This window comes from Carettochelys insculpta, chromosome 2, assembly GCF_033958435.1.
Source record: "Carettochelys insculpta isolate YL-2023 chromosome 2, ASM3395843v1, whole genome shotgun sequence".
Taxonomy (NCBI): domain Eukaryota; kingdom Metazoa; phylum Chordata; order Testudines; family Carettochelyidae; genus Carettochelys; species Carettochelys insculpta.
Window position 1 is genome coordinate 77,964,338 of NC_134138.1, and position 11,276 is coordinate 77,975,613.

An 11,276-nucleotide genomic window follows, 5' to 3' on the forward strand; every position below is an offset into this window, starting at 1 on the left:
ATTGTAAGTATATGTGTTAGTTGTAAATTTCTTTCTTTAGGCAACATATCGACCCAACCTCAATTGCTCAATTGGTATCACAGACCTTGTTTAGCTGGGTGATGTCCGAGTTGGCATCTTTCATCAGTTAGTCATACTGGCATCAGATTTCATTGATACTGTTGTTTTATGATCAGCAGATCATCACTCATCTGACCAACCTTCTTGCTTCATCCAGGCTTGTGACTGTCTTGGAATCTCTAGAGACTTCATGGCAGAGTTTCATTTACAGTAAACTCTTTCATATCTGGCAGCCCTCTGTCTGGGAGGTTGCTGGATATTCAAATATTTTGGAGAATAGAGGGATATACCTAGCAATGCATAACACTAAAGAAAAACAAGATTAGATATTAAGAAACAAACAAAAAAGTATACAGAGTACTTTATATACCAGCACAGTAGTATTGTACACTGTAAACTTATATTGTATTTGCTGTATTTATTTGTATTTACTTTCATTATACTGTACTTATGGAAAACATAACTAAAATTTACTTATGGTTTAAATGCTGGTTATTTGATAGTTCTGGATCATAAAATGCCAGATATGAAAGAGTTTACTGTAGTTAGTTTATTTTAGGGGAAATAAGTCTATGAATACTAGAAGACATAATAGCTTTGGAACCCAAAGCTCCAGGATAAAACCTTCCGTGGTTCTGACACTACTGAATATTTTCATATCAGCGTCTGCTCCTTTCTTGTTCTGAGTGGACAAATGTATTCAGATTAATTGGTTATTTTCCTAAACAGAAAGGAACAAGGAAATAAGTATGGGCTTAAAAAAATAGTCAATATCAGCTCAAAGACTTTATTGAAAGTATAGTTTGAACCTCTAAAACCTGTGATGTTCTGGTCTGTCAACATCTGTGGTCCAGTACAAACACGGACACTGCTGAACCAGAAAGCCCCTGAGAGCTGGGTGCTGAGGGATGGGGGATGGCAGCCTGTGGCCTAGGGCTGGAAACTGGCAGCCTGTGGCTGGAGCCAGAAACGAGTAGACCATAGTTGGGCTGATGAGCTGCATTCCACAGTGGGCTAGGGAGCTGTGGCCAGGGCTGGGGAATCAGCAGCCTGTGGCCAGGGACAGGAGCAGGTACCAGGTCTGGGAAGTGGTCAGCAGTTTACAGGGGACCCTTGGAGTGGAGCCCAAGACCATCAGGATATTGACCTCCCCTGGTCCTGCAAAATCATTGGTCTGGAACTGCTCAGGTCTAGAGGGTGCCAGGCCAAGAAGATGGAACCCGTATTTTAAAATTGAATGTTGATATCATAGAAAGTGATAACTTGATATATTCAGTTTCCTGCTAGAAAGAATAATGTGCCATGACAGTGTAACTTTCCTAATCCATTTTGCTAACATCCCCTCTATTGAGGCAACTGAGTCTGATTCACAACAGTGATGTACCTTGTGTAGTCACTTGCACCTGAACAAAGTTTCAAAGACTTTTACTGAATTTTGGTTGAGTCTCTGGTGAGTAAGGCCTGATTTATGTGTGGGAAAATTGGAAAGAACTGTGCTTTATTTATTTATTTATTTATTTGCTGCTAGTGAGTTCCAAACCAAGTAAATCCATTTCACACATTTTCAAAATTTTATTGCAGTTTTGAGGGTCAGCTAAATCTGACATTTCAAGGAATCTATCAGGAGCCTAATTGCAAAATCAACAACACAAAGCCCTTCAAAATAAATGGACACGTTCTGCATGGCTCTTTGCTGGCATCCTTCATATCCCTCTGTCCAGACTCCAAAACGAAGTTTGTACAGTAGAGTCTCAACATTCGCAAGGGCTGCATGTTGAGAATCCTCGCAAATGTCAAATTTTGTGAATACTGTATGGCAGCCGCTCCCACCTGGAACCCACTGCCAGGGTCCCTACCCAGAGCCTGGGGGAATCAGGGGCAGCTGGCGCTCCTGCCCAGACCTCCAGAGAAGCCGCAGCTGTTGGTGCTCCTCCCTGGGGCCCTGGGGAAGCCATAGCTGCCGGCACTCTGTGTCCCGGAGCCCCAGGGAAGCGGCCATGGCTTAAGTTCATGAATGTTGAGACCCTACTGCATTTGCTTTTCTATCTGTTCACTTCTGCATGTTTGCCGCTTTTCCCCTTTATTTGACCCTCATTTTAAAAATAAAAAAAAATCTGTGAGTCCTAGCTATTTTTCAAAGCATCTGGCTGTCAGTGCTGCCATGTATCTGCAACTCCCTGCTCATTTTACCGGGGGATTAGCATAGCTAAAGACAGCACATTGCAATCCAAGAAAATGAAGCAGCAACATGGCACAGAGCTAGCTGAATAGTTCAGTAATTAGTGCTCTGCTGCGCCTGGGAGCTTTGGGCTAACTCCAGGTGCTTGCGACTTAGGGCCAGCAGGGGTTGCGAGTGACTTATTCAGGCAGCTGAACTCAGCTTTTAGCTGTCACTGGCTGGTTCCAGTCTAGTGATCTTTCCACTTTTATTTCTGCGGAGCTGATTTACAATGCAAAACAGTTTCATGCTGTCAGTTTACTTGTTTAGCTTCCCATTTTCACTGGAAATTACTGATTCATTGTGCGCTAAAAGTATACAGCACTTGATCACACAAGAGAATAGTGTGAATTTGTGGAGCTTTTCACCCAATAAAACACCAATTCTGGAAGCCATTTTGCTTCAGTCTCAACCCAACAATTTAGTGACAGGAAGATGCTGCGTAAGACAGTCCTAGAATTATTTTTCTACAAAGGAAGACTCTGGTGAGTCAGTCAATCTGCCACCTTATCTCTTGGATGGATTGATTTAATTATCCTCGTCCTCTTTCATCCCTGTAACTGCACTGTGATATGGATACTCACAACAGGATTATGTTAAATCCTAAAATCTGCTGGGGCCATGTGGTTCTGTAACAGCTCCTTCTTGTATCAGTATCTAACCTCCATTATTTGGCCTTTATGGTCGCAGGTAGGTCCATAATCCTACATTCTTTAAGCGTAATTGTCCACCTTTAACATACTATATATTCTATGTTGAACCTGTCTAGTCCAGCACCCTCAAGATTTGACCAGTGTCAAACAAGAAAATTAGCTAGACCATGAGAGGCCAATATTGTCTAGAAGCATTACCAACACATCCACTGCTTACTGGGCTCTTAGAAGACATTTTGGGGTAACTTACAGCTAAATAAGAGCACAGAACACTGACAGTCAAGACTGGTGACTGTAAACAGAAGTTATGGGACCATGGGAAACTTGACCATGCCCATGATAAGTGGTCCTCTGGTTAACTAAAATCATTCCAGATTACTGAGGTTGCCAGCTTCTATACGGCACAAGTGTGTGTGTGTGTGTGTGTATATATATATATATATATATATATGTATATATATATACTTACTTGTTTGGTGGTCACTCTGTATCGTTTAGGACATCTTCCTGTCACCCCACACCATTTGTGACCCTCATTTGTGAGTCACCCAGCCCATTTGATAGCCGATCAGCCCAATTTTGGAGTCACAGTTCTTATCACAGAAAGGGCAGGTTTTGGCAGCTGTTGGAGAGGCAGAGGTCAATTTTTGCCACTCTTTTTTTCTTCTCTGTCTGCCCCCCACTGGATTGCAGTGGGACCTCTCAAATTGCACCACTCTCTCACTGATTATCATTGTTAACTGGAGCCAGTCTTGGGCAAGATTCTCCTAAATGTTGACACCATTGCTGCACTTTTTCATGTGTGCCTTCAGCATCTCTTTATAATGTTTCTACTGGCCTCCAACACTCCTCTGTCCTTTCTCCAACTCAGAAAAAAGAATCTGTTTTGGGAGGTGCTGATAAGACATCTGAACCATGTGACTAGTCCAATGAAGTTCTTGATGAATGATAATGACTTCAATGCTGGTCACATTCAACTTTTCCAGGACACTAGTGTTCATGCACCTATCTTCCCAAGATATATCTAAGACTCTCCTGAGGCAGTGTTGATGATATTGTTCAAGTGCCGTCAAATGATGCTTCAATGTTGTTCAGGTTTCAGATGCATACAGTAGTTTTGGGACAATCACTGCACGGTATACAAGCAGCTTTGACTTGGCATATATGTCCCAGTTCTCGAAGACCTGTGCCTCAGGCAGGCAAAAGTAGAGCGTACACGGCTCAGATGATGCTGGATTTTCACATCAATGTCAACTTTAACAAAAAGATGACTTCCAAGGTATTCTCCATTCTCCATAAGTTCTCCATTGATTTCAATAGAAGATATGTGAGATTGTCCCATCAGGGAGGGTTGGTGGAGTACCTTGGTGTTTTTGATGGTCAGCGTGAGACTGAGATTTTTGTATGCTTCAGAAATGCACTTAAGATGGTCTGAAGGGCTCCACAAGAAAGAGCAGCAACCACATAATCATCTGATTCAGGTCATGGAGGTCTTGCTTTTAGCCTTCAGTCTCCTGAGATTAATAGCTTCCTATTCATTCTATAGACAATCTTCTCACCAGCTGGAAGTTTGCCATCAATGAAGTGGAGGGCCATGGTGATGAAGGTGCAACACAGTGATGGGGTAATGACACAGCCTTCTTTGACTCCCGTTTTGACATCAAAGGGGTTACTCTGGGATCTGTTGCTGCTCAATACTGTGGCAGTCATGTTGTTGTGAAACAGCCTCAAGATGCTAATGAAGTTTTTGGTTCAGCTGATCTTTGAGAGGGCAGTTCACAGGGCTGTATGATTGACTGAGTCAATTGCTTTTGTCAGGTTAATGAAACTCATGTATAAGGCTTGATTTGGTTCACAAACTTTTTTCTTGCAGCTGCCGGGTGGTGAAGATCATTTCCGCTATTCCTTGGAATGGTGGGAAGCCACAAAGGGATTCTGGGAGAAGTTCTTCTTAGAGCAGCAGGAGTCAGTTTGCAAGGATTCAAGATAATATTTTCCCTGCCATTGCCGGAAGGGAGATGCCATGATATTTTCCACAGTACAACTTGTTGCCCCTGTTGAAGAGACTGACGACATGATGATCAGTGTGTCTCTGAAATCTCATGGTATCTTCTACTGATCCCAGACCTGGCTCTAGTCTGCCTTCTTTGAAGACTTTGGTGGGGATTCCATCTACTCCAGTTCCCTTGATGTGCTTCACGACTTTGATGGCAGCTTGGACCTCACACACGGTAGGAAAGGTTGCAAAATTGTCCCTAAGTGGTTGCTGAGGGATTTGGTCAAGAGATTGTAGGACCACTGTGGAGGGGCAGTTCGATAGCTCATTATAGTGCTCTCTCCAGCGAGAAGTAATGGCTACATTGTCTTTCAAGAGTTGGGTACTATCCTTTGATCTCAGGGGATTGCTTCCATGGCTTCTTAGTCCATAAACAGTTTTGATAACATTGAAGAAACCTTTCATATCCTTGATGTCTATGAGATGCTGGAGTTCTCACACCTTCTCAGTCCACCACTGGTTTTTAGAGTCCTTGTTTTATGTTGGACTCCTGCCTTGACCTAGGTATGCACTTCTCTCTTTGCTGTGCAGTTGATGTCACTTTGCCGGGCCCTAAAATATTTCTTTTTTGCCTCAATCAGGCATTCAATTTCCACATTATTCTCACTGAACCAGTCCTGATGCTGCTTGGACTTGTAGCCAATGGTTTCCCCACAGCTCCAATTACTGTATTTTTCAATTGACACCAGTGTTATTCCACATCTTCAGGGCGTACTGTTGGCAGCTTCCTTTGCAGTGCCACCTGGAAGTCATTTCTTCTGATGATGTCCTTTAAGTCTTATATGTTGGTCTCTCATAGCATCTGTTTCCTCTGACTTCTCTGGTGGCAGTCCTAATCACCATTGTGGATTGAATAACGTGGTGATCAGTCCAGTGGTCATCAGCACCAGCCATTGCACATGTGAGAAGGACATCACACCAGTCCTGAGTGAGGATGATAACACAGTTTATGAGGCACCAGTGCTTTGATCGAGGATGCTGCCATGAGGTCTTAAATTTGTTTTTCTGATGCAAAAGGGTGTTGATAATGATGAGCTCTTGTTCCGCACATTTCTTAAGGAGGAGTACTCCATTGGAGTTGCTGTTGTCGGCTCCTTCTTTCCCAGTGGCATTCTGCCAGAGGACATTATATCTTCCAACCCTGTCATTGAAATCCCTTAAGAGAATAATCTTGTCTTCTTTAGGGATGAAAGAATTTGTGCAATTGAGTGTAGAACTTCTCCTTCACATCATCTTTGGTGTCTAGAGTTGTTGCATAAGCTCTGATCACAGTTGTATGTTGGTTTTTGGCAAGCTTCAAGAAGACACTCATGAGCCACTCAGTGATGCTCACAGGGACTTCAGGTTGGATCATTGTCAGTTCATTTTTGATGGCAAATCCTACTCCATGAATTTGTTTTTCTTCCTTTCAGTTCCCTTTACAGAAAAAATGCATGCCCTCCACCTTCTCTTAGCTGTTCTTCTGGTCTATGTGTTTCTGCCAGGGCAGCTATATCAATGTTACATTGTTGCAGCTCCCGGGTGATAATTGATGTGCATCTTTCAGACCACTCACTGTCTGGGTTGTCCATTAGAGTCTGAACATTCCATTTTCCAAAGTTTACTGTTCAATTTTGACTGCAGAGAGGGGAAACCACTGGACGTGGTTATCCAGTTGGGAGGGCTGAGGTTGATTATGCTTAGAGCACCGTTTTTAGCCCCTCCCCCTGAGGAGTGAGCAGAGTGGATCCTAAACAGAGCTGCTCAGAATGTGAGGTTCTACCACCTCAGTCCTGAAAATAGAAAAAGTGATACATATATCCACCACCTACATGCTGGTCCATGACTAAAAGCTTCAAGATTTTACAATCCTGCTCCCATCACCATTTGCCCTTCGCTGTAGGTTTTACATTTAGGAAAGTCGTACACAGAGGACACATCTGTGCATGACTTCCTTTACCATTAGGGGACTGTCGCACTGCAGCCACCAGATGATTCTTGATAGAGAGAAGGCTCAAGTCCAATGTCGTGGGATCTCCAATGACTGTCTACCGCAGCTTTCATCCATCTTCACAGATGTTGTAGAATTACCCTTGCTATCCTCCGCCTGTTCTGCCCATGAGGACTTTTTAAGATCATTCTTCATCTGACCCTCCCCCTTGACCTCACCACCATGGGTGACCTGTCTGGGAGTGCAAGACTCCCTACAGCAGGTGTGTCCAAACTGTGGCCCACGGGCCGCATGCAGCCCTGGACAGCTAGTAATGCAGCCCCACAAGATCGTAAACTTTTAACATTATTATGTGATTTATATACATTAACTATATTATATCTTTTATATGCGGCCCAAGACAATTCCTCTTCACTCAATGCGGCCCAGGCAAGCCAAAAGGTTGGACACCCATGCCCTACAGCATTGCTTTTGGTTTCACTGGAACATACAAGCCCACTCACCATGACAAGGTGACAATCCAGAGAGTATATCAGAAAGTTGACGGTTGAAAGAGACCACTGAAGAGACCATCCAGTCTGATCTGCATATCACGGCCATTAACATCACCTAGTACTTGCACACTACATCCAACAACCAAAATTAGACCAAAATATGATACCGCCTGAGAGACCATGCTATTATATGACAAAGGCCAAGAATAGGATGGACCCTGATACACCCTGTGGTGGGGTCTCCTGCCCCGCCTTGCTCCTGAGGGCCCCAGAATCACCCCCAGGACTCCATGGTCCAGTCAGACCTCTGTGGCCTAGTCCCAGTTCGCAGGCCTCAGCGTCCTAGTCCCAGTTCACAGGCCTCAGTGGCCTAGTCAGTTTGTGGACCCATGTGGCCTAGTCAGGCCTTGGTGGTCCGGTCACTGTTTGGAGGGTTCATAGCCCAGTCAGGCCTCTGTGGCCTAGTTCCAGTCCACAGGCCTCAGTGGCCTCAGTCCTCCCTGCTTTAGGCTCACAGGAAGGTAGGGGTAGGGGATCTTGGGACCACCCAGTACACCAAGCTCCAGCCCAGGGCCCTGTTGGTGGTGGATGTGAGACCTCAGCCACCAGCCTTACCAGGTATCCCCACCGTAACACGCTCAGTACCTGGGTTACCTTCTTGGCTCCCCTGCCCTGGGCCTCCGCTCAGGTCTTGCCCCCTCCAGATACATCAGCTGTGGACTGCTATTCCGGTGGGGGCTGCCAGCACTGTCACTGCTGCCCCTCCAGAGGCGTGGCGGTGGTTGCAGTTGCTGCTGCTGCCATCCGGTCAGTTGCTGTGGCTGCTCCTCAGATGGCCGCGCTTCCTGGGCCTCTGCAGGAGCTCCTTCTCCACCTGCTGGTCAGCCCCAAATGCCAGGCTTCTTCAGCCTTTTTACTTGGCCTACAGTTGGAGCTGGCCCAGCAGGGCCTTGGGGGGGCATGGCCTTTTCCACCCAGTAGGCCTGGGGCCAGTGCAGGGTTGGTACACCCCGTGACAGCCATGCTCCGTGTGGCGTTGGTACACCCGGCCACACCCCCCAATAAATGACACACGTAAACACACGGAAGAAGGTTAAAAAACAATACAAATCAAAACAAAATAAAAAAAAATTCAAAGATTCTACCAATGTCATCTGTGCAAAAAGTTCTTCCTTACTTCCCATATCAGCTTAGGCAGAAGCTAGTGAGCAAGGACCAACCAACCAAGCAGCTGAGAGTGAGAATGCTCAGCATGCAGATGATGTACTTGTACACACATGTAACCATGCAACATGCCTATCAATTACTATTTTGGTTTGCAAAAGTACGTAATGTGTGAGAGGGGCCAAAGAGAGCAAATGCCCTGTGCTCCAGTGATTCAAATGGGCCTGGGGCTCCCAGCTGCCACCACAGCTGCTCCGGACCCTGTAAATTGCCACCAGCGCCCCTGAATGGCATGCTCTAGGCAGCGTGGAGGGCTCCATGGAGTATACACAACTTACTCCTGGCAGCATTAAGGCTACCTAGGGACAGCCCAGCCCCTTCCATCCAAGGCCCTGCCGTTTCAAGGGATGCAAACCATTCCCCTTCCCACTTTTCCCATGGCCCCAGTGAGGATGTCAGCCACATTGATAAATGCAACAGTAAACGGAATTGTGTTGCCTTTCTCTCATGTTTAGTACAAGCAGAGTTTGCTGCTCTGCCATGCAGCAAAGGGCTTTCTCCGATGAAAGGCATGATAGTTTCATGCTGTGATTTTCACTACTGTGCAACCTTCCATCTGAGCCACTTAGCAAATCTGTCTTCTCCTCAGCGGTAGGGGTTTTTGGCACTTCAGCAGAGTTCCCCAAATAATCCATATTTCACTTCCTAATGAAACTGTGCACAGTGTACCACAACTTCAGGAGAGGATTTATCATTAAATGTACTGTGCAATGGTGCAGGGGCGCCAACAACAGGAGGCTCCCAAAGTGTGGCAGTGCAGCAGGGCCCAGAGAGGCAGGCAGCCTGCATGCCATGGCTGGTGGCCCCATGCCACCATGGAAGTGTCTGGCTGCTAGCCTATCTCTGCCTGCCCCCGGCAGGAGGAGGGAGATCCATGAGTGTACCCAACCACCACCTCAGGCAGTGCAAGAAGACCCATTGCTTCCCCTGCCCCCAGGGACAGGCAGAAACATACCTGCCATAGGGCTAAGGTGGCTCCCTGCCCATTCTGCCTTCTTCCCTCTGCACCAGGCTGCTCCCAGAAGTGGTTGGCATGTCTCTGCAGCCCCTGGCAGTGGGGAAAGTCTCTTCACATTACCCCTCCCTGAGTACTGACTCTGCAACTCCCATTGGCCGGGAGCTGTAGCCAGTAGTAGATGGTGGGCAGCCTCTGCAGGCAGCAATGTATCCAGGCTCCCCTTCCTCACATCCTGTCTAGGAGCTGCTGCCAGAGTGGTGTGGCAGTCACCTTTGGGGCCAGGCCATCTGAGGTAAGCACTGACTCCCAGTCCCCTCCTGCACCCCAACCCCCTGCCCCAATTGAGATACCTCACTTTATCCTCACTTACTTACCTCTCCCTACCCACCCCCATTTTCATTCTTTTGCTCTTCATTCTCCTTGTTCTTATTCTTGGCTCCGAGAGTGGGTGGCCCACAAATGAAGCTGGGCACAGGATTCTTGTAACACTACATTTGCTACTGCACAACTGGCAGTTCAGTCTTCTTTCACCATACAAATAACAACAACCAGATTGCCAAGCATAGTGGGGAGGGCCTGGGGTGGGGGAGAGTGTGCGTATGTCATACACAACTCACAAATGCTTGTCTGTAGTTCTGAGAATTAATCTGAAAATCATATTCCACTTTGCTGTCATTTCCTAGATTATGAGAAGAACCATATCCAGCACGAGTAGACTCTGTTGTTCTCCTCCCCAGTGAGCAACTTCTACAGCTCATCCCATCCGTACGCACACAAAACCTTCACCACATGTTCAATCCTTTCATTAATGTCAAAAAGATGCAAAAAGCGTCGACAGGCTGGGAGAGAGATGAAAACCTGATGGGATGGAAATGTGTCTGTTAAGAGGTAGAGGTGGAACAAATAGGGCTCCTTTTCTGAATGATCAGATCCAGAATGTGTAAGTTTATTTTTTGTTAGGCGAGAGATGAAGTTCGGAGCAAAGATGGTTATTTCTTATTTTCACAGCACTGAAATATTCACACGGTTCTTTGTAACTGGGAAAAGATGGCCTCTCCCAGGAAAAGCTAACATTTTAATTTCAGACATGATTCAAAGAGTGAAAGCATAACAAACGAATTGGGACGAGATAGGATGAAGCAGAGCATGAGGTGCAGCAGAAAAGTAAGATGTTTACTCAGGACACTTGGGGCGGTTTTACTGTTTTGGTTTTTTGCTGTTTTTTAAAATTCCTTATATGTGTGTTTGTCATATGACTATTATTATTGACTGACTTCTTTAGGGATCATGGAGAAAATGAGGCTTATGGAGGAGTTTGAATGAGATCATTCATAGATCCGGGTGACTACTTTTTCTGCACGGGTTAGCTAAGCCCCGTAACCACATGATTGCAAATTCTCTGATTCCTGATTTTACATAATCACACTGTTTGACTCAATAAATCATGGATCAAATTTGCTACCACACTCCCCCTCTCCCTAAGATTAATCATCAGTCTATTCTCCTTTGGCACTCATGGTTACGAGTGTATAATACAGCAGCATCCCTGCTGTGTTGGGACTTCATTTTATTAATGCCTGACCTATATTTTGTATGTCTTGCCTGTGTGGTGTGTGTTTTATCTGAGTTTTGTATACTGCTAGCTATATTTCCTAAGGGTGACTGGGGCTGTGTGTGTGCTTT